Genomic DNA, 22,060 nt, shown 5'->3' on the forward strand with positions numbered 1-22,060 from the left:
AAAGTTTTTTATATAATTTTTTAAAACCATATTTTCAAAATATTAAAAAATGTTAATATAACACAAGACTTTATTCTAAGGTAATACAGATTTCTACTTTTCAAATGAGATTCTTTTCTATTGTATATTATTTAGTGGGTAATTTTTTTGAAAATTCTGATGTACTTACCTTATTCAAAATTTAAGAAAATAATTTCTCAGTTATTAAAATTTATATGTTAAGGATAAAATTTCTAAAAAACGATTTTACATGAATATTAAATAAATGTCATATTGGATTTAATATTTCTGTCTACAAACAGGTATTTAACAATATCAAAGATATTGTTTCAATTTTCGAGTGTAAGTTGAACATTGTTAAAACTTCGTCCAAAAATAGATTACTCGTGAGTATGAAATTTCAGCATACTATAATTTTGTCAAGTTTGTTATTAGAAAAAACTTTTTACAAAAAAATTGCTTAGAAAAAAATAGACATGTTGTATCCAAATCTGTTGAAAAAATTGGTATTTCCATTTAGAAAACAATAAGTTGTACCACGCATGCGTGTATCAAAAGGGTTAAAAATTTGAAATTTATCTGAAAGTGTATACTTGGCTACCTACTCTTTTTATTACCCGAAAACCTCATATCAATACAAGGTCATCTAACAGAACTATTTAGTAGTATTTCTCAGCCTAAACACACTATATATGATATTATTATAGTAGTAGTTAGGTTACAAGTACATTGTGTTATTGTGTGATATTTATTTTTATATTACGATATTTCAATAATTACTCGCTTTAACAGAGGCTTGTAGTCATATGACATAATAATTATTGGTACGTTATAACGATTCTAGTTCAAATCCGATTATTACTTATAGTTTTATTTGTAATACATCGGCTCAACAGCTCTGATTTCGAAAACGGACAGTAATCCCGCGTACAGCTCTATTGGTTGGTTTTCGGTAAACGTCATGCGCACATAATTTCATGTATTTACATATATATATATATAAGAGGTATAGCAGTGACCAAGAAATCCTTTAGTGACCTCACTACGCCTCACCTCCATCCCTACTGATTCAAATAATTTCATCCCTTCTATTCACCCTCTTCGTATGTAATATATAATGAATATCTCAACAAATCGTCTGCCGCGCGCGTCTTGAAAAATCGTCTTTCCTCTCAGACGATAAATGTTATCTTCTTTTTGTCTGCTTTGTTTTTGTTTTTATTTTATTTACTTTTTCTTTTCTCACTTCAACAAGATTGATCACTTTTAAGTTGTCCTACAACCTATTTGGCGGCAGCCTTACCGGCGGCTCATGTCTACGTTTTTTTTTTTTTTTTTGATGAATGGCCTCTGTAAATTGGAAACCACGCGCGCTCTTAGTACCCGACCTCCGTAACATATTTTTCACCGATGATGAAATTTGTTTAAAAAAACCCAACCGATGGATGATTTTCATATTCGAAAAAACAATAAAAACGTCGAAAAAAATACGAAATCCATTATTGTAGCGACAGTATAGTGTAATTATTAATCTTTCGAAAATTATTTTTATTTTTAACAATCGCTTCGAAAAAAATGCGATGAAGTTATGCCGAAAATAACAACCCTTCACTTATCATAGTATGTCGATACAATAAAATTATCAATTTTCAAGTTTAACAGAAAAAATCAAAAACGTATGAAAACAGACGTTTTATTTAAATACATTTTTTCAATTTTATAAGCGAAAATTTTATTTTATTTAAACGAATTTAATCATAACTAATAATACTTAATAATTACGTGTCGAGAATATATTATAAGTATTTACTATTTTTAAGTCTTTTTTTAAAGCTGCTACGTATAGAGGTACTTTAATTGTTTTCACTCGACAATGCAAATTGTTTGTATACATTTTCACAGTAAATACTCATGTTTAAGTAAACACTTGAGGACTATGTTAACAATATTCATATAAGGATTACAGACGAGGTATTTTGAATTCAAGTTATTTGTAGCTGTGTCCACCCACATACTTGGAGGTCAAAATATGCAATACCTACATGTTATATTTATTATGTATTAATTTTAAGATTATGAAAAACAACAACAAAATATTAGCCTTGAAAACTACAAACTCTGTTTAATGTATTTACATTTTTCTTGATTCCCATATGAATATTTATTGAATACGCATAATATAATAGATATGATATAAAATAAATCTAAAACTCAAATTAAATATTAAATAAAATAATTACTTTTAACTATTAACAAGGTTTCTTAAATTGTTTATACAATATTATAAAAAAAATAAAATTAATAATAGGCATTTTTTTAAATTTAACTCGTCAAGTTTGGAGAGATTTAATTTAATCCCTAACAACAAATATTCTGCTTCCCATAATACATAAATTCATGTTTTACTAATACATATTTCAATAATTTGTCATGTTAAAAATATTCGTATAGTACTATTGTAAGCTAAATTATATTATCTAAAAAATTTAAGTAAATAATTATCAGTTATTATACAATTTAAAAAATATATAAAAGCTCTTTTCATTCAAGCATTCAAGGCCATTTAAACATTTATTTCATTATTTCTACAATTTAATGTTAAAACTTTCCATAGTTGAATAAACCGTTTAACGAATTTATTGTTTCACTGAAATTACCAGAAAAACTTTTACATGCTCTACATGCTCAAAACAACATAATTTTTAACAAATTAATTTGGTTTTCAAAATGATTAGGAAAACAGTTTATTTAATATTACTTATTTATTTATTTTTTTTTAATTAAATTTTATTTTTATAAATTTAAACATTATTTTATTTTATTACAATTATATTGATTTTTAAACATGTTTCAGTTTAATACTGGCTTATCTCATTATTGCTTTTAAATAATTAATATATAATCATAAATTATAAAATTATAACCACAAAAAAAAAACAAATAAATTTTATATTATTTAAAAATGTTATCAACTTGAGAGTTTCAATGCACAAATATTATAAGAAATTGTAAAAAAAAAAATCTAATAAAAAATATATATCCAAAAATCAATTTTTCTCTTTGCATCACAGAGTACACATTTTTTTGCCACTATCAAAATACACATAAAAGGCTATATAAATATTTATTTAAACATCTTTTTTTTTGCAATCTACATTAAACGAATAAGATGATTAAATTAGTATTATTTATGAAATTGTATGTACTAAAAAATGAATATACTATTTTTTTTAACTCTAATGGAATTCTGCTGTTTTAGAAGTAAATATAAAGTTACAATGATTTATTATGAACAATATATACCAGACGTATGACAGTTTAATTTGGATAGAAAAATAATATATATATATATATATATATGAACACATACAATTTAATAATATTCACATTACTAGATGGAGAAAAATTAATTTATAATTTTTAATTAAAAGAGTGCGTTTGTTGTTTGTGCATGTTTACTTTGAGTTTTATTTTTATATTTTAGATCTGAACTCAATAAATACGACTGTTGGATGGAGGTCTTGGCCTCATTCATTTAATAGAATACTTCTGTGTTGCTATAGGTACTAAGTAATTTGAAAGTATAGTATTGGTAATACAGTAAATATAAATCGTATAGTATAGATAGAATTGTTGTGGTTTAACACGATTTTACACCGGATTTTACAAGACATGTGCAGTGTCGATTTTGATATAAAGTGTATAAAATACATTAATAATTAATACAATTTTAAGTACATACACACATGTCCTATATAATAAAATTTGTTATAAACAACGAACTAAAAAAATAATCACAATATGATTATTAATTGACGCAGTGTAAATATTGGCATGTGTGTGCTGCTTAGTACATGTCACGCTTTGGTATCGGGGATTTAGTTTCTCCCGAGGTGAAATTGTGTGTGTTAAACGAACCATTGAAATGAAATTCACACTCAATGGTTATACGTGATGAGGAGGGACGCCAGTAGCTTTTATCCATGGGCGGGGTGGAACCCTTTTGTGAAAGTTTTAATGTCTCTAATGGGTTAGTGCTTTTCTACTAAGTTTTCCACAAAGCTGAATGTGTATATGAAAATCGATACATACGAATTAAGAGAGGAGTTGCGGAGAGTGAAATTAACAGGCATAAAAAGAAATTACCAAAGTTCACTAAAAGCCTTGACACACGAGCTATTATATTGGAAAAGGCCGATTAATCTGCACATTTGACAAGGTCGAAAAAAAGTCACGTTTGTTTTCAGAACGCACATAACAAAAATAGTCGATAGCGTTAAAAAAAATAAAACACGATGCAAAATATTATACAAGGAACGATATGCCTAAAAATAAATATCTAGTAGTAGACAGTAAACCCATTACTGAAAATTTAACATACATTATATAATACGTTTATAACAGTGACAATAGCATTAAATATTCAACTGGGCCACTATATTACAATTTACAATGCGTTTAATGATTTTACACCAGATAACAGCCACTTACAAAGCGTTCAATGTTTATAAACATGACATCAAGCTTGTATAATACACTCAAGTGTCCGTTCAGGTCTTGAAACTATCCTTGAGGCAACGCTATGCGGGTACATACACGAATACTCCATTCTCTGCAACCCGCTCTTTTTGTCAACCCTAAGGCGCGTGTGTGGACACAGAGATTAAAGGTAAATGTATTCACAATAGAATAATGTAATAAATAAGTAGTATTTTAATACCGTGATGATATTATGTAGGTACCTAAGCCAACCCCGGTAAATAACCATCACATGGTGATAAAAAAACATGAACAATTATAGAAATAAATGATTTTATCGTAATCAGTACAAAGTGATTCAACATATATGCTCAACCCAAATTTTTTCCTGTATTAATAAATTTATTCAATTTCTGATTTTCGAAATTTTTAAATATGCTCAAAACTTACTAACTGAGATTATATTTAAAGCGATAGGTACAGAGTTTCGTCATTATTATTATTATTAATTATACTATAATCGTAAATATTTGCTACAATATGTAAATATTGTAATAATAATTTATAAATTATAATACATAAATCGCGCCATAGTAATTTATCATAATATAAAAAAATTATAATAATATATAAACGGCGATACCTATACTTATCAAGTCGATAAACATAATCTGCGTCACTATAAAGCGTAAATTTAACGTCTGTCCGTCTATAGTTATAATTGAAAATAACCCACGCTACCAATTAATGTATTAAAAATACTAAAATAACCCAATGAACCCTATCGTTACTCCGGTTGTATTTAAACGGTAGGTACTACTACAAATTAATAATTTTGCCTATCAATCAGTATAGATCAATATCATTTGGATTAAAAATTATAATATTAAATCATGTATAAGTTTTCCATCATTAAAATTTAGACATAATTATTATGGAAATAACTGCAATATTATTATCTGCAAACGAAGTATATTATAAGTAGCATGATATATTATTATTATTATTTTAATGATAAGTCACATTTTACTCATTATGAATATTTTTAAAGTGCTTGTTTACGAGTTTAGGATGAAATTATGGCAAATTAATTAGTAACAACAATGTATATATGTAGACGTATATTATATAGTTGCACATAGCACATGCCATTATTACTGAAGCACACAAGCAAAAAAAAAAAATAAAATAAAAGTTTAAGGACAAAGGAAAAACTACAAACCAAAACATTTCTGACAAAAGCGTCACAACCAATCACGGTATAATAAACAGAAAACAAACATACTTACCTCCATTTTTTACTTTAATAATATTTTTATTTAAATTTAAATGTTTAATAATACTAAAACACTATATCTTTCAATTCTAACGATTTTTCTTTTTAGTTGCCAGTGATGATGTAACTTCTGTTTTTCAAATGAAAATCCTTCTATTTTATTGTAAATTATTTAGTGAATAATTTTTCTGGATATTTTTATGTACCTAATTCAATATTTGAAAGAGTGTTTTAGTTATTAACATGTGTATACTAAGGATAATAGTTCTTAAAAATGGTTGTACAAAAATATTAAAAAAATGTCATATTGGATCTAGTGTTTATTATACTTGAACCATTTTTATAAATGTTTATAGATTAATATATTTTATTATTGGAAATCGCCATATTATTTCCTATATTATCTTTCAAATTTATTATTCTAACCTAAAAAAAATGTTAAATAGCTCAAGAACTATTGTTTAAATTTTGATTTTGATAGTTAAAATATTTAAAATAAATACTACTAAATAATTTACAATAAAAAAAGGAAAGATAAGTTTTCATTAGGAAAACACAAGTTTATATCTCCATAAAATACTCGTCAAGTAATAAAAAAAATCTTAACAATTTAAAAATATGGTATTTATAAAAATTTCAAAAATTAGATTTTGAATAAATGTATTGTTTAATTAAAAAATAGGATGAGCATGCTTGATGATTCATCATGTATATATATTATGTGTGTGTGTGTTTTGTCTATAAAGCATGCAAATACCGTGTTATAATATTACCTAATATATTATTATTACATACAAATATATTATGAGTAAAATCGTTTTTACTGGTGCGTACACACACACGTGTTCAATGCGATTACGGATATAATTGTGCGCGCGTGTTGGTATAAAAAGGCCGACTAACACGCATCCAGCTCACGTCGAGTCACACTATACACACATAACACGCAATGAACAAACCAAGCTAAACATACATATATGATATGTATATTATGCGGCCGCCGCCAACTGTGCAATTTTGGCATTATCCGAGTACGTTTAAATACAGTTTTAAATAATAAAGTTTCATCGTCATGCAATGAATACAATGCGTTCTTACACATTTGACATTTGTGCGACAATAATTAAAACTATCATCTACGGCCAATAGTTTAAAAATGATACCAAAACATTATAACGCTGTTTAAAATTATTGAAATTATTGATATATAAACCAGATTCAAATGAAAAAGCACCCAGCAGATCTTCTCTTATCTAATTAGGTATTACTTTATAATATTTTTAAGAAATATTTGTCCATTTAGCCCAAAGGATACCACAAGGCGACGATTCTCATTATCCTTTAAAAATTATTTTATTAAATCCACAATAATTATAACGGCACACTTGGATACACTATTTACTAATGCATATATCGTATCTTTTTATCGTAAATTATATACTATTAATATTTTTAATATTTACTAATTAAATACTATTATAATATAATAGATCTATCTAAACTAATATAATATGAATTTTTTGTGTAAGGAAATCTTAGAAACTATTGAACTAATTTCAATAAAAAATGTATCAATAGATTTCTTGAGACTCGCGGAGGGTGTTTTCAGCTTCTTTTTTCAGGCTTACTCATGAATGTCATTTTAGATCACACACCTTAAATATTGTTTTGTTTTTATTATTGGATATCGTTAGTTACTAATTAAACTGATATAGTTTAAATATAGCATATAAGTATAGCCACTCTAAATTGTCATAAATAAAAACAATATTAGGTTATTATTATGTTATTTTTGTTTATTATTTTTTTGAATTACATAAAATTAAAGGTCTATCTAATGTTCCTAATGTTAATTTACAGTTTTTAACCAATTAGCACCAAATTTTGTACACGTATTATTTGCTCTTGGACAGGTTATAATATATGGATAATTTTTTTTCTGAAATTCAACCCCTAAATATTGGATCACACATCAATTTTATTTCAGCGCACGAAAATCGAATATTATTTTTTTACACGTCGGATTTTCTTTGCTTATAAGAAATAAAATAGTTATCATAATCACATATACGATAGATAGATTAATTTTAATCCGTATTGAGTCGAATAATATAACTATTAAGATTATAATATTATACATATCGATTAGCATCCATTTTTGATTATACTACAGTATATTATGCTTACTATAGTATTAAAGCGAGAAAATGTTAAAACCACTTCTTGTTATTTTTATACACCCAGAGCCCCGAAAATAAATATAGGTAAGCACTAGCTTTAATATGTATATCTGATATGTATCATCTACACAGTTACGAGTGACTTTTAACAAGAACGTGTGATCGTATTTTTTTCATTTCGAGTAAACGTGTCTTCTTAGCGAGGTAAAAATAAATATATTTACTCCCTGTTAAAAATATGTGTGTATTCAGCAATAATATCTCATATATGGCCTATAGGCCTATAAACAAAATCAATTTTTTAATTTAACAAAATTCTATTCAAACTTTATACTCAATGTAGCAACTATAACGCGCAATTCACAAAACTGGTGTACGCACGCGATGAGCATTGCATGAATAACACTCAAAAATTATTTAAATAGTTATTTTTTTTATGATTTAAAGAATTTTGTAAATATAAGACTATTATTTTAGAATTTTTATGTATACATGTAAAAAACCAATCGTGTGCTAAAAATTATATTTAATGTTATAACTTTTAAGTTGAACTTATTTTATTTAGACGAGATTTAATTCAAAAATCATGTAAATTTACTTGAAGTACTTATCTGTTCTGTGATAGAATATATCACTTTATACTAAATTTAAACATAAATAATATGTTAATTATTTTGACACGTAAATATTCATACCTAATTAATTTACTATTAATATTATATTATTTGTAATTATAACACCTAATATACTACTTACATTACTCAATCATTTTATACACACGATAATTCGATTATAATTAGCAATTATACAAATATATTAAAAAGAAATATAAGAACAACAATAGCAAAACATACACATTGACTTTAAGGCAACAATAATGTATGATTTGTATGTATTGAAGCAAAGAATATAGTTTCAGATCCATAGAGATAAGGAGTAACTAGCAAAGTAGAGATGGAAAATCTATTTGATTAGATTACTGAACTACTGTTCACAAAGAAATGTTAAATTCACTGCACGTCTCTACCGAACATCTAGATCTAATTTTAGTGACTAATAAAGTATTCTACTTGTTATCGAAGATCAATTAGCTTAATGCAATAATGCGTAATCTTTAATATGATATTTCAAAATTTAATGTACGAAGAACCTGTAGACAAGAGGTCATATTTTCTCATAACCTACATCAGCAGCGTACTCGATAAATATTTTATAACATAAAGTTTCATGTTTTTTTCTTTTTTTTTAGGAAATATATAAAATGGAATATAGATATATCATAGGTACAGTAGTTATTAAAATAATTATTTGTAAATTTATCTGTAAATGTAGTGTAAAATATTTTCAATTTTATAACAAAACACCGTTGGTTAGTGGTGACAAATAAATATATTGTCTAGTGTTTGGTGTATGTTATATACATATTAATGAGTCACTAAAAATATCTCAAAAATCTAACCGGTTTAAAATATTTAAATAAACGTACGCCTAGTTTTATTCTAACTTTAATTATTAAAAGTAACTCAAATCCAGAAATACACCATTTTTTTCCAAAAATTGCACGGCCCACAAACAAAAAATCGATATTATATTCAGATTTTGCGAAGGTAAGCAACAGAATATACATATTTACTGATTAGCCATTTTTAATGTCTTATCTATCTACAATGCCTATACGTATCTATGACTTTATAACCCCCGACTAAATTTGAAAATCTGTTTGTAAATCTTTTGAGAATTTTTTAGTATTTATGTATTTTAGATCAAATTGGTAAAAGTAAACATAATATACCGTACAAAAACAATTTTTCTGTAAAACAGGTTCTCCAAATAAAAGAAAATCTCTGAATAATAAATTAGTAACATTCAGCAATTTAATAAAAACTTAATTGAAATATTTCTAGGGACACAACAACTGTACCTTTGTTATTTCTGTATTATTTTTAACAATAGCTAGTACAATCAAAATGACCTTCAATTAATATCCCTGTTATACAATATTTTCTAAAAAAACACACATTCCAACTTTTTAAAACCAATAATTCTCTAACTTTGCTCAGAATTTAAAACTGCTTAAAACCCAACCTATTGTCTTGTACAAAAATTAACATTTTTTGTTGTAATTATTGTTTATATTTAACTATAAATATTTAATCATAAAATTACATTTCTAATCGATGATAATCAACTAAAATTAGAACTTATATATTATATACTAGGTATTAACTATATATTATATTATGTTTTTTATGAAGGTAAATTATTCATAGCAATAATACCTATAAAATTTATTGATATTTATAAATTTTAAGATATGTAAAGTTTGTATTAACATGATTTATTAACTGGGTAACTGATCACTAAAAAAATATTATATAACTTTTAATGTATTTGTAAAAACAAATGAATGTAATCAAATGTTTAAATTCTCTAAAATAAAACATTAGAAAGTAAGAAATATAGTTTTTTTACAATTTATAGCAAATAATTAAGAATTTATTTTCATTACTAGACAATAATTAAATATTGTAGTTTAAAATCCAAAAGCTACATTTTATAAAATATATGAAATTAACAAATTACTAACAACAAAATAGTTTTCAATTTATTATAATTTTGACAAATTTCGTCAAAATTCTAAATTCGACTGCATATATAAAAAAAATTTATACAGATATAAAAATAATTTTTGAGCAGCTTGAGTTACATTTTTAAGCATTTACCCAACAAATAATTTTTAATCGATATTTATAAAGAAAAAAATACAAAAAATGTTTAATTTGTCATGCCTATAAATAGCTCAAAAATAGTCGAAATATTTTTAAAACTATATCATAAATATAAATTAATAATAAAAAAAATTATTTTTAGTAACCACGGTTATATTTTTAGAATTTTTTGAAATTCCCGTTTTACCTTAATTTTTTGTTTGTTTTTCCTTATTAGTTCGAAAAATACTAAGATATATATTAATTTTAACCTCTTTAAATTTCTAGCCAAAATTATTCTCAAAGTTGAGAATCGAAACATTTAATCAACTATTTATTATACACACACGAAATCATTGTAAAATCAATACATTCATCATTCTGCTCAGAATTTAAAATAAGTTTTATTGTGCATGCGCGGACAGAAAGGCTTAACTTTTTTAATTTCTCAATATAAGTATTATTTTTTTTTGTGTTTAACCTATCTTAAAGCTAAGATATTTAAATTACTAAAAATATTGAGTAGTATCTCATCTAACATAAATACATATAAAATTTGTGATAGATTATTTAAAGTTTTCTCTACCAGTTGCATATAATATTTTTAATTTTTAAATCAGTATTTTTCGTGGTTATTGATAATAGTGACCACTGGTATTTATATACACACATTAAATAGTTACTAACAAACTATTAATTATAAAAAAAACGATATACTTAAATAAACTTGTGATAGAATCAAAAAATTTATAGTAGAGGCAATCTTAATCACAAAGTTACATAAATATAAATTTCAATGTTTGGTCCTACTAAATAAATACCAATACCGCTAAAAGTCTAATAAAATTAATTAAACATATTATTATTCTATTATTTTATAATTTTAACTGCAACTCTCGTGAGTAAATAATTGGTGAATTAAAATAAACATGTTAATATTAATTAATCCAAGGTTGTTACTAAAATATTAATATTCGATGAATATAAATCAAACACAAAATAAAATTATATTATTTTTTTATTGTTATCTTAGTTTCGTAAGTTTAGTTCATTATATACGTATAACATATTATAATATATCGTTATAATTATTTTATTGGCAAGGATAAAAACACACACTATACACAGCCTCAAAAAATATGCGTAATACAAGACTAATAGATTTTCAATAGTACAAAGTCGATAAGAGTCTATTGGCATCTAAACCAAAATTGAATTCTTCGCTCGTGCCAGTACCAGAAAAACATTTTTATATTATTATTATTAGACCCACCACTGCTACTTCTCTAGCTTCAAATCATCACACACACCACCACTGCCACTAACATAACACCGCCGTCGGAATAGCCGCTACTGCGCAGCATACACGTGTGCCCGCGGCCTTTTAGCGATCATATTACGAAACCAATAAAACAACTGAACTGCCACCCATCCATCGAGCAGCCAGGATGAGGACGATAAGAGAAAGGGACCGCTACTGCTATTGAACGATGTGTCGGTTGTTTTTAAAATATATATAATATAATTACGGTTAATATATTTGTAACATATACAGAGTGATTCATCAAGCATACTGACCCTTATTTTTCCTTTAAAAATTAATTTATTAAAATTCTAATTTTCGGAATTTATAAATACCTATATCTACTTAAAGGCCGTATTTTCAAATTTTTGATATTGTTCGTATTAGGTACTTAAGAACTGTCCATCGGTAATACAAACTTCTGTTTTTCAAACAAGAATTCCCTATTTTACTGTAAATTATTTTATAGATAATATTACTAAATACTTTTATGTACCTAATTTAATATTTGAAAGAGTGTTTTAGTTATTAACATGTGTATACTAAGGATAATAGTTCTTAAAAATGATTGTACAAAATATTAAAAAGATGTCATATTGGAATATTGGATCTAATATTTATCATACTAGTACCATTTTTAAAAATATTAATCGATTAATATTGATTATTAAAATTAAAATTTGGAAATTGCCATATTTTTATATTATCTTCCAAACATATTATTCTAACAAAGTAATACAAAGTGTTAAATAACTCAAAAACTATTCGCTCGAATTTTGATTTTAACACGACGAAATATTCAAAAAAAATATTAAATAAATAATTTACAATAAAAAAGGTAAGAGGGAAGTTTTCATTGGAAAAATACAAGTTTATATCTCCATAAAATATTCGTCAAGTAATAAGAAAAATCTTAACAATTTAAAAATATGGTATTTATAAAAATTCCAAAAATCATATTTTGAATAAATGTATTATTGTATAAAATGGGACGAGCATGCTTGACGATTCATCCTGTATAACACATATATATTGACTCGTGTACGTAATTATCACAAAACTGTAAGGGGAGGAAAGGAAGAGCCACTATGATCGCCACTGATGTCACACGTATATACATTATGAATATAATATTATGTTATACGCACGGAAACGCTAGTGATGTCCTCTTAATTTCGTAACAGTGTGAACTGTTATATATTATAGTGGGGTCAATTTGCCAGAAACGAGCATGAAAATATGAATACGACATACACGCTATGATAATATTTTTGTATATACAGTGAGATAATGTTATTATAAATATATACACACACACGCGTGTCTAACTCATATATATTCAGAAAGTTTTACCCCGAGGGAACAGTCTTTTAGCTTGAGAACTCATAAAAATACAATTAATGAAAATAAGGGAAATATAATTTACGCATTTTATGAGGTGCAGTTGCACCATATACTCAAAAATCAATTTGTTGACACTATTTATTATATAATTGAGTATGGAATGCATCAGTGTCGTTACTGCATAATTACGGTATTCCATCGTTTTTAGCTAAGACGTTATAACAGAAATAAAAAACACAGTATACCTACGATTAAATATTTCACAGAAAAATTGTCAACGTTATGAAATAACGAATAGGATACTTTAAACGTATAAAATTATGACACGTGACGAATCGGATTAAGGGGTGAAAGAGTTCGCGGTGTAAAAATTAAAACTTGCCATAGTTTGCATTCAAGAGAAATATGTTTCAAAGAGAAGCCAAATAGAAGATTTTGTATAATTTATAAAGTGATCTTCTACAATTTTTTTTGAATGAGGAAAGTTTTGGGAAGTGAAATTAACAGACTATAACGTTAGACTTAAGCAAAGATCTGTTTTTAAAATATTAAAAACATATAAATATAAAGTATATTGTAATATGTTCATTCGCTTTTCTCAGTACATTAAACGGAAATTCACCAGAATATTCTCCCGACTGAACTTTAAAACTTCATACATAGATTTTTAGAATAAATTAAACATAAGCACTGGAAAAAAAGATGCTTTAATCTATATAACAATCTACCGCTATTTTTAGCTTAACACGAGTATTATGTTTATTAATTATTACCTAGACCTAAAATACATAAACGTATATAATACACATAAACATACACTATACGTAAATTGAGCTCCATAACAAAAAATATTTATATCTACGCAGTTCTAAATTCATTTTAAAAACATAATACAACTTACGTATGATTATGTTTGTGTGCCTTTAGATAGGAATGTATATCTGAAGAAAACGCTTAGTATTGTTTTTTAATATATACGGTGATGCTAATGTTGTCAAATGGCTGTTTGACTAAAACCATACAACTACGGTCACATAATATGTTTCTAAAGAAATTTAATTTATTAAAAAAATTTCAATTCAAAATATAATATTAACCTATAGGTACAACAAATGAGTATGAACCAGAATTACACTATATAATATGTAACTAGAATATAACCTATCTTATATCTATGTTATAAAATGTCAGTTGACGGTCACAAAATTTCAAATGAATACATACATTTAATTGGTGCCACATACATAATTAATTTGTGTTTATTTAACTATTTTATTGATTTCACAAAATTACATTGGATAGAGTTACTGTGACGGGCGAAGGTGCATTATTAAAATGAGTACCTATTATACCTAATTGTTTCGATTTTATTTCAAATAAAATAAAGAAAGTATACCTACAAACTACTTAATTTACAACAATATAATAAAGAATGGAATATTGAGTTTTAAATTTCTATACAAATAATAATACTGCATTAAAGATTGCAAATATTGATTAAAATACTTCTTTAACATGAGACTTATTTAACAATATTTTAACACTTCCAAACTACTGATCAATATTTTGTATATTCAACTATTTGTACGAAAAAGAGACCTACAGATTTAAAATTTCCTCGACCTGCTAAACAAGTAACACGAGTCGATGCTAACAGGAAGACCCGAGTTTAGAATGTCCCACGGGAATAAAAAGTCTCCGAATTAGGTCGTTCGCGCAATAACTTTACTATTTTTTCCTCGATAATTTTTCCCTTTAAAATTCTGTTGATGTGACATATTATATTCATATGTCCTGTATTTATATCAATAACTAAAATTTATGTATATCCTTCTAATCAAACATAAATATTTTTAAATATTACGTCAATACACTAAAATTAGAATTGTCATGATAACTATAGGTGCAAAATATGAGTATAATTTATAATTTATTTATTTTTTAAAGTAAATTTTTTCATAACATAAAATACTATTTGAAATAATTCTTTATTTTGGCCATATTTTTATTTTATTTGTAATAATTACACATTTACACGGACTTTTATTATTATTTTAATTTGTACACAAATATTTTATTTTAATAAAGAATATGTTTATAACTACCATTAATATTATTATATAAAAAATAGAAGAAGATATTATAAAAATATTAATTCGGTTTTCTAAATAAATATACTTAACTATTATTTATTAATTTTATGAGTAATATTACCTACAGTATACCCATCAATTCAAATTCAATTAAAAATTAAAATACGTAGACAAATTTTAGGCATAAAGCAATACAAATTATTCCTTTCTATATCATCAATTATTACATTATAATTGATAGCCAAGTGACATTATACAAGGAGCATTTACTTTTTATTATTTTATTTTCAATTCATACTATTCCTTTTAAAATTTAATCAACAAACTCGTATTTTTATTGAATATAATATTTTTGTGCATGTCTCCAACACTCGCATACATCCTAACTGTTCTTTGTTGTGTGTATCTTGGGAGTTTGAGCTATTGAATATATCTTTCGTCTTTTGAGAAAACAGAACACGATTTGACCATTAAATTGTTGTTGTTTTTTAAGGTCTTTCCAAATTTATATATATGTATACAATACATGTATTATATATTAGTGTGTTTTGCTTTAGAACTCGTCACCTTGACTATTATGTGTTTGGGATTCATTATATGACCAGGAAGACTTGAAAATAAAAATATGTTCGAAGATTTTTAATATTCTAAAGAAGAAGAGGCAAATATTTATGTACGCAAATAAATATGAAAGAGAATGAGGATTGAATTCCAATGTTTTTTTAATCAAGTTACAAATCAAATCTAAAAATAATGACTATAAGATTTATATCATATATTTTTTAACGAATATAATAAACTTATAACTTTAATTTCATTAATTAAGCATGTAACAATAATTTAAATATTTATTAGTTTAAAATACACCAAAAAAAAGTTAATTTAACCTGTACTTTAAAATTTATTTAAATGGGTTTAATACGTACTTAAATAGTTTAATTAACTATTTTTATGAAAAATTATTGTTTTTTAAAATACAATTTTTTTTTTTATTTAACATACTTTTTTAATTATTGAACTAATATATAACAAAGCAAGTATTTGAAAAATAAAGAATATTTATAACCTGTTAATTGTATATATCATAAATAGATGAATATTTAATTAATTGTAATTAAAAGTAATAAACAATTTATTATCATTATCCGTGATATTTACTTCATATAAGTATTGAACTTAAATGGAATTTATATATTTAAAACTAATCACCTCTAAGAAAATATTTATAATTTAAAATAGTCATATTTTATGAATGCATTAGACAAATCAAAAATAAAAACACATTCATAAATTTTTTTTTTTCATTAAAAATTTATTAAAATAGAGTATGAACTCTGAAATTATCTTTAGATAAAATGCAACATTTAAAAATTTTAATACCTACAAAAGTAAAATAATGTAATAATTTTTAAGGTTAATATTTTTCATTATTTTTTATTCATCGATATGTTTCAATAATTATATTATGTCCACTTTTATTGTAATCAAAAGATCAACTTGCTTCATTTTTCTATCCATTAAATAATTAATATAATTATATTTTGGCAAAATGAATTGTATTTATGCAGTCAACTATATTATATTCTAACGAAATAAAATACATTAAAATCATAAAAATAACTAAATAAATAATTAATCAACTCTAGTTTGTTTGAGTAATTTTAAAGTCTAGAATAATTATATTAGAAGTTACTGAATATTATTATTTATACTAACTATAAAAATATAGAATTTTCTTATTAGTCTATAATAGCTGATAATACTCAAAAGACTTAATAAAATTAGACAAATCGTATGCACAATAAAATTTTATTTGTTATTTTTTTTATTGATATTTAAATTTAAATTTAAATCGGTCTTGATTTGTAGTTATTTTTCTTTCACTTCTTAATCATGTGTAGCTATCTAAAAACCGTAAATAATAACTATTCATGATCCCTAGACGTATAGCGATGTATATACATTCCTTTATAAAAAAAAACATATAATTTATATTCACCAACTACCTTATGGTGTTTATTTTTATTTTTATTACTATTATTATCATAACACACATATAAATTACTAATGCTGTATTGTATTTTCCAAGCATTGGCTTAATAATTATAAATTCCTAAACATTATGGCTTGTTATTATAGTAACGTCTGCTTAAATAGTAGGAGGTCTTATAACCGTTTCCGCTTTGCCACATCGGCTAAGAAATTATTCAATTATTTAATAGATAAACAAATAGGTAGTGAGTAGGTATCTACAAAAACTAAATAATAGAGTAAAATATTTGAATAATGTGTAAAATATTAATAAATGCTCATAAAGAAAAACTAAACTCGATTTCTTTTAAGATTCTATGAAAATTATGATATTATTTTAATCTATTAACATTAGTTAAAATATTTATCAGCATGACCATAATAAAATTTTACCAAATGGAAATTATTATAATATTATATATTATGAATATTAAATTTCAACTAATTAAACAATTTTTTTTCAATGATTTTTGAAACGCTATTCTTATATTTATAACACAATTTGTAATGTCAACTAATTTCAACAGGCTATAAAAATGACCAATATTTTATAAAACTAAATACATAATGTAGAACCTGAACTCTAAATACATCCGCATTTCACAATTACTTATTTGGCATTTTAATAATAATTAACTAAGTCATTACAAATATCTAAACTTATGCATTCATGTTATAAAAATAAAAATATTAAAATATTACATTAATATGACAATATGCATAATAATAGCAGATGAATAAAATATATAAATTATTTTTACCTATCTAATATTTATTAAGTAATATAGGTAACCAACATAAAATATATATTCTTTATAAAATAGGTAAGTACGTTTTAAAAAAAAAAGCAATTTATTTCAATCATAAAAATTAGCGATTAAAATATGGCAACTTTTTACTTTTCTAACAAAATAATATTTTTATGAGTAACCTAGAAAAGTGAAAGTTTAACCTTGAATTTTAATCTTATATTCAATTAGGCACACAATGACTACAATAAATGTATTTACGTAAAAATATTGATTAAAATAAACAAAAAAACCACATAATTTAATTGAACCATTTATTTTTAATAAAATGTAAATAAAAACTAAAAATAATATATTTATCCAGCATATTATTTAATAAATTCAAAATACTCAAATATCTATATTTAAATTTTTGTATTATAAAATAATAAAATATCCTATGTCTATACAATTTATAACACTTAGCAAAATCTCCAATTTAAATACTCGTAATTACTTTTAAGTAAATATTTATTATATATTTGTAATTTGTATGTTAACATGAAAATAATATTTTTCCACAAGTTTATCTCACATAATATATTTATGTATAATGTAAAATTATTTTAAATAAAATAGTCAAGTTTGTAATTGGTTTAAAGTATGAAAAATATTTTATGTTTTTTTTTTTTTGGAAATTCGCCGAAGCGTTCGAAATCACTTCGTCACGTAGACACGATCAGCAACTTTCCCTAGTGACATGTACAAAATGTATAAAATGTTGAATTGAAACTATTGTGTGATATTTTAAACTCTTTATAAATACATAAAAACTACTATTGAAGTTACTAAATATATATGAATATGGACTATTTAGTTTCTATAATGAGTCATACAATTTCAATTTATGACAAATAAAGTAATTAATTATAAACATTTATCTTTTATTAATTACTATAATTATTGTTCATTATTTATTCAGTTGATTTTGAACTTGATGGGCACTTATAATATCTTCCTTCAAATATACGTACCTACCTATACATTCCTATACCCTACATCATGTACGAATTTATTTGTTGTTTAAAATATTTCTTTAATTAGACGAAAAATGTCTACAAATTTGTTACTATACCTACCACAGCTCTATGCTGCAATCATTTTATCATATAAATATATAAGGACACTTGCTATTTTGGCGACCACAGATTAAGTTCGTTCGCATCACGCTTTACTGTAGGCAATTATTATTCAGACCGTAGATAAATATAATAGTTTTTTTTAGTATTTTTTTATTTTTTATTTTTTTTATTTTTTTGAGAAAGTACTTAGCAAACTGTACACTAAAGAAAAACTAACAAATTTAAACTAGTAAATATTATGATACTTATACCTACATACCTAATAATATATTATATTAGTGCCTACATTAAATGCCTATATGTAGATAATCGCACCACCTTCTACATCACATACGTATATGTATTATACAAATATATTCTATATATCAGCTGCGAGTAAAGGATAAAACTCTTTATGATATTGTAGATATCACTTACTTAAAACAAGTACAGCCGTTTTTCACTCTACGTGTACACCGCGACTATAATGACGTTCATACAATAGTGATAAAGTAGTAGTAATAATAATAACAAAAATAATGATAGTGGCAACTATAATAAAAATAATAATAATAATGACAATGATGATTCGATAGTATAATATATAATATTTTCACTCGCACACAATCGCGGACAACGGGCGCATATGACGATGTATAAACATATATATGTATATGAATATATATTTAATATTATTATAATATTTATAGAAGTATAAAATATTCACTGCAAAAACGAAAACAGAAAAACGCGCGTAGCGAACAGACCGAGAGCAACGCGACTACTGCTGCTGAACTCGGGATGACAACCGGTTCGCCTGTGCAACCTGATGTAGGTGAGCGCGCGCGCTGCATCGCCGCCACCGCCCGTCGGAACACAAAATATATATATTTATGTATACGCTAGACCTGTTACCTATAAATATAATATACATATATAGGTAGGTACGATAGTTGTATGATATTATACAGCGAGTACATAGTGTACTATGTAGTGATAGTATTATTACGACGATTGCTGGTGTTCAGTGACGGGGGGGAGGGGAATACGCAGACAGGCACGTGCTCGGCGTTTTCGAAACGAATATTATAAGCCGTAGCGACGACGGCTGTGACATTCACGAGAGAGAACCGATTTTGAACGGAAAGGGCGCTCTGTCGGCTAGATTCCGTAGCGTATTTTCGTTTTAGACACCTATTATCAAAGCTACGAATATTATTATGACGTGTAGGTAAGTGTCATGACCACGTCGAAATTTAAATGCTTTCAGAAATTGAAAATACTTCCTTGGTCGGACAAAAAGGTAATATCTATAGTATGATAATTTCATGATATAATACATACATTATTCTATGCTAGTAATAATTATAAACGACAACAACATTTTCATTAATATTGTTTATAAAAATAACCTACGGGACAATAGAGTTAACGGTGGAGATTCTGTAAAATATTTTGAGGGGGGGAGGGGTAAGTTTTTGGTAACAAACAGATACATAGGACCCTTATACTCCATCTGCCTTATCGTTACAATATTTTATTTTTTTTACAGAACTTTTTTATAATATTAACAAAACCGACCAAATTAATCAGAATAAATAAAATATTCCATAGAATTTTACTGTCTATCTTAAATCATGATGTAGTTCATTTTAAAATAAATTACAAATGGTAGTTTTGATCCATACTCATACTTAAGTCTTAAAATTTCAAAAAAATTAGAATTTTTTCCATATTAAGATTTTAGAACCAAACTAAACATCTAAAATCCAGTTCAGTTCAAAATTTGAACTATAATCTATTTTTAATTCAATTAAACCCAAAAAATGTAATTTCATTAAAATATTTCCCACACAATTAGTTCTCTATCTATGTTATTTATGTTTTAAGTTTCAGGAATAAATCCCTTTATATGACCCCCTCCTTTTAGATGCAAAATAATTACTCGTCAAATGTCCTATAGAAAAACCATCATTAACACAAAATGTTATATATTATGACTCATAACGGATTGGTTAGTATATGAATAACCAGTATTAAAAATATTTCCAATGCAAAATTATAAGCATAGACAAAAATACAAGCAATACAGTAATTCAAAATAATTATTTTACATACAAATATATGTTAATTAGATATGTAAGACGACTCACATCTACATCTAACTAAATGTGTACGTCATATTATAATCCATAAAAATTCTACAAGAAAACCACTTAAAAATTAATTAATCAACTAAAGCTATTTGATTTTAAGTCTATATAGTGATATATTCTGTCCTGTTCAAAATCGGAAATCTTGAAAAATATTATAACTTTAGTAGTCAATTACCAAATACATAAAAAGTACATCCACAAACATAATCATAATTTAATAATATTAAAATCTTTAAACAAGTACACTATGTGGTAAACTTCTTACCTCCAAGACTAAGAATACTGAATGAAAATACCTAGTACCTACTGGCTACTACACAAAAAATATGTAAAATAATAATAATAATGTTAATAATCATAGACGTTACTGTATTAATCAGCCTAACAAGTACTTGACCGGACCTTAGAAAAAAATTTTGTTGGTGGACAGGTGGTTGGTAGTCAGAATGTAAAATGTCCGTATCATATAAATTGTACCATTATTGTATTTATTAGAATTAATTGGCTATAGTTATAATAATTATTATGTTTAGATTATAAAATACTTATTACTTAATATTATGATATAAAAGCTTAAAAATAAACATTTCACTTTAATTGTAATAAAATGTTACTTTACCATTGGTGTAAAGGAATGGCGT

At 25.0% G+C, this 22,060-nt stretch overlaps 1 protein-coding gene across 6 annotated transcripts in view; it reads right to left on the reverse strand.

Annotated features, from left to right (window-relative positions):
* Positions 1-22,060, reverse strand: part of LOC112594679 (oxidation resistance protein 1) — a 170,084-nt gene that overhangs the window by 117,120 nt on the left and 30,904 nt on the right. The window contains exon 1 of one of the 6 annotated variants that reach the window (XM_025339606.1): positions 19,702-20,034. The exons of 1 other annotated variant lie outside the window; for it this stretch is intronic. The gene's annotated coding sequence lies outside the window, so the exon portion shown is untranslated. Of the gene's footprint in view, positions 1-19,701; positions 20,035-22,060 lie in introns of those variants that run through there. 4 more of the 6 variants (XM_025339608.1, XM_025339609.1, XM_025339610.1 and 1 more) reach the window with 4 other exon arrangements.

The sequence above is a fragment of the Melanaphis sacchari genome, unplaced genomic scaffold (genome assembly GCF_002803265.2).
Source record: "Melanaphis sacchari strain LSU unplaced genomic scaffold, SCAv2.0 Contig23_pilon_pilon, whole genome shotgun sequence".
Classification (NCBI taxonomy): Eukaryota; Metazoa; Arthropoda; class Insecta; order Hemiptera; family Aphididae; genus Melanaphis; species Melanaphis sacchari.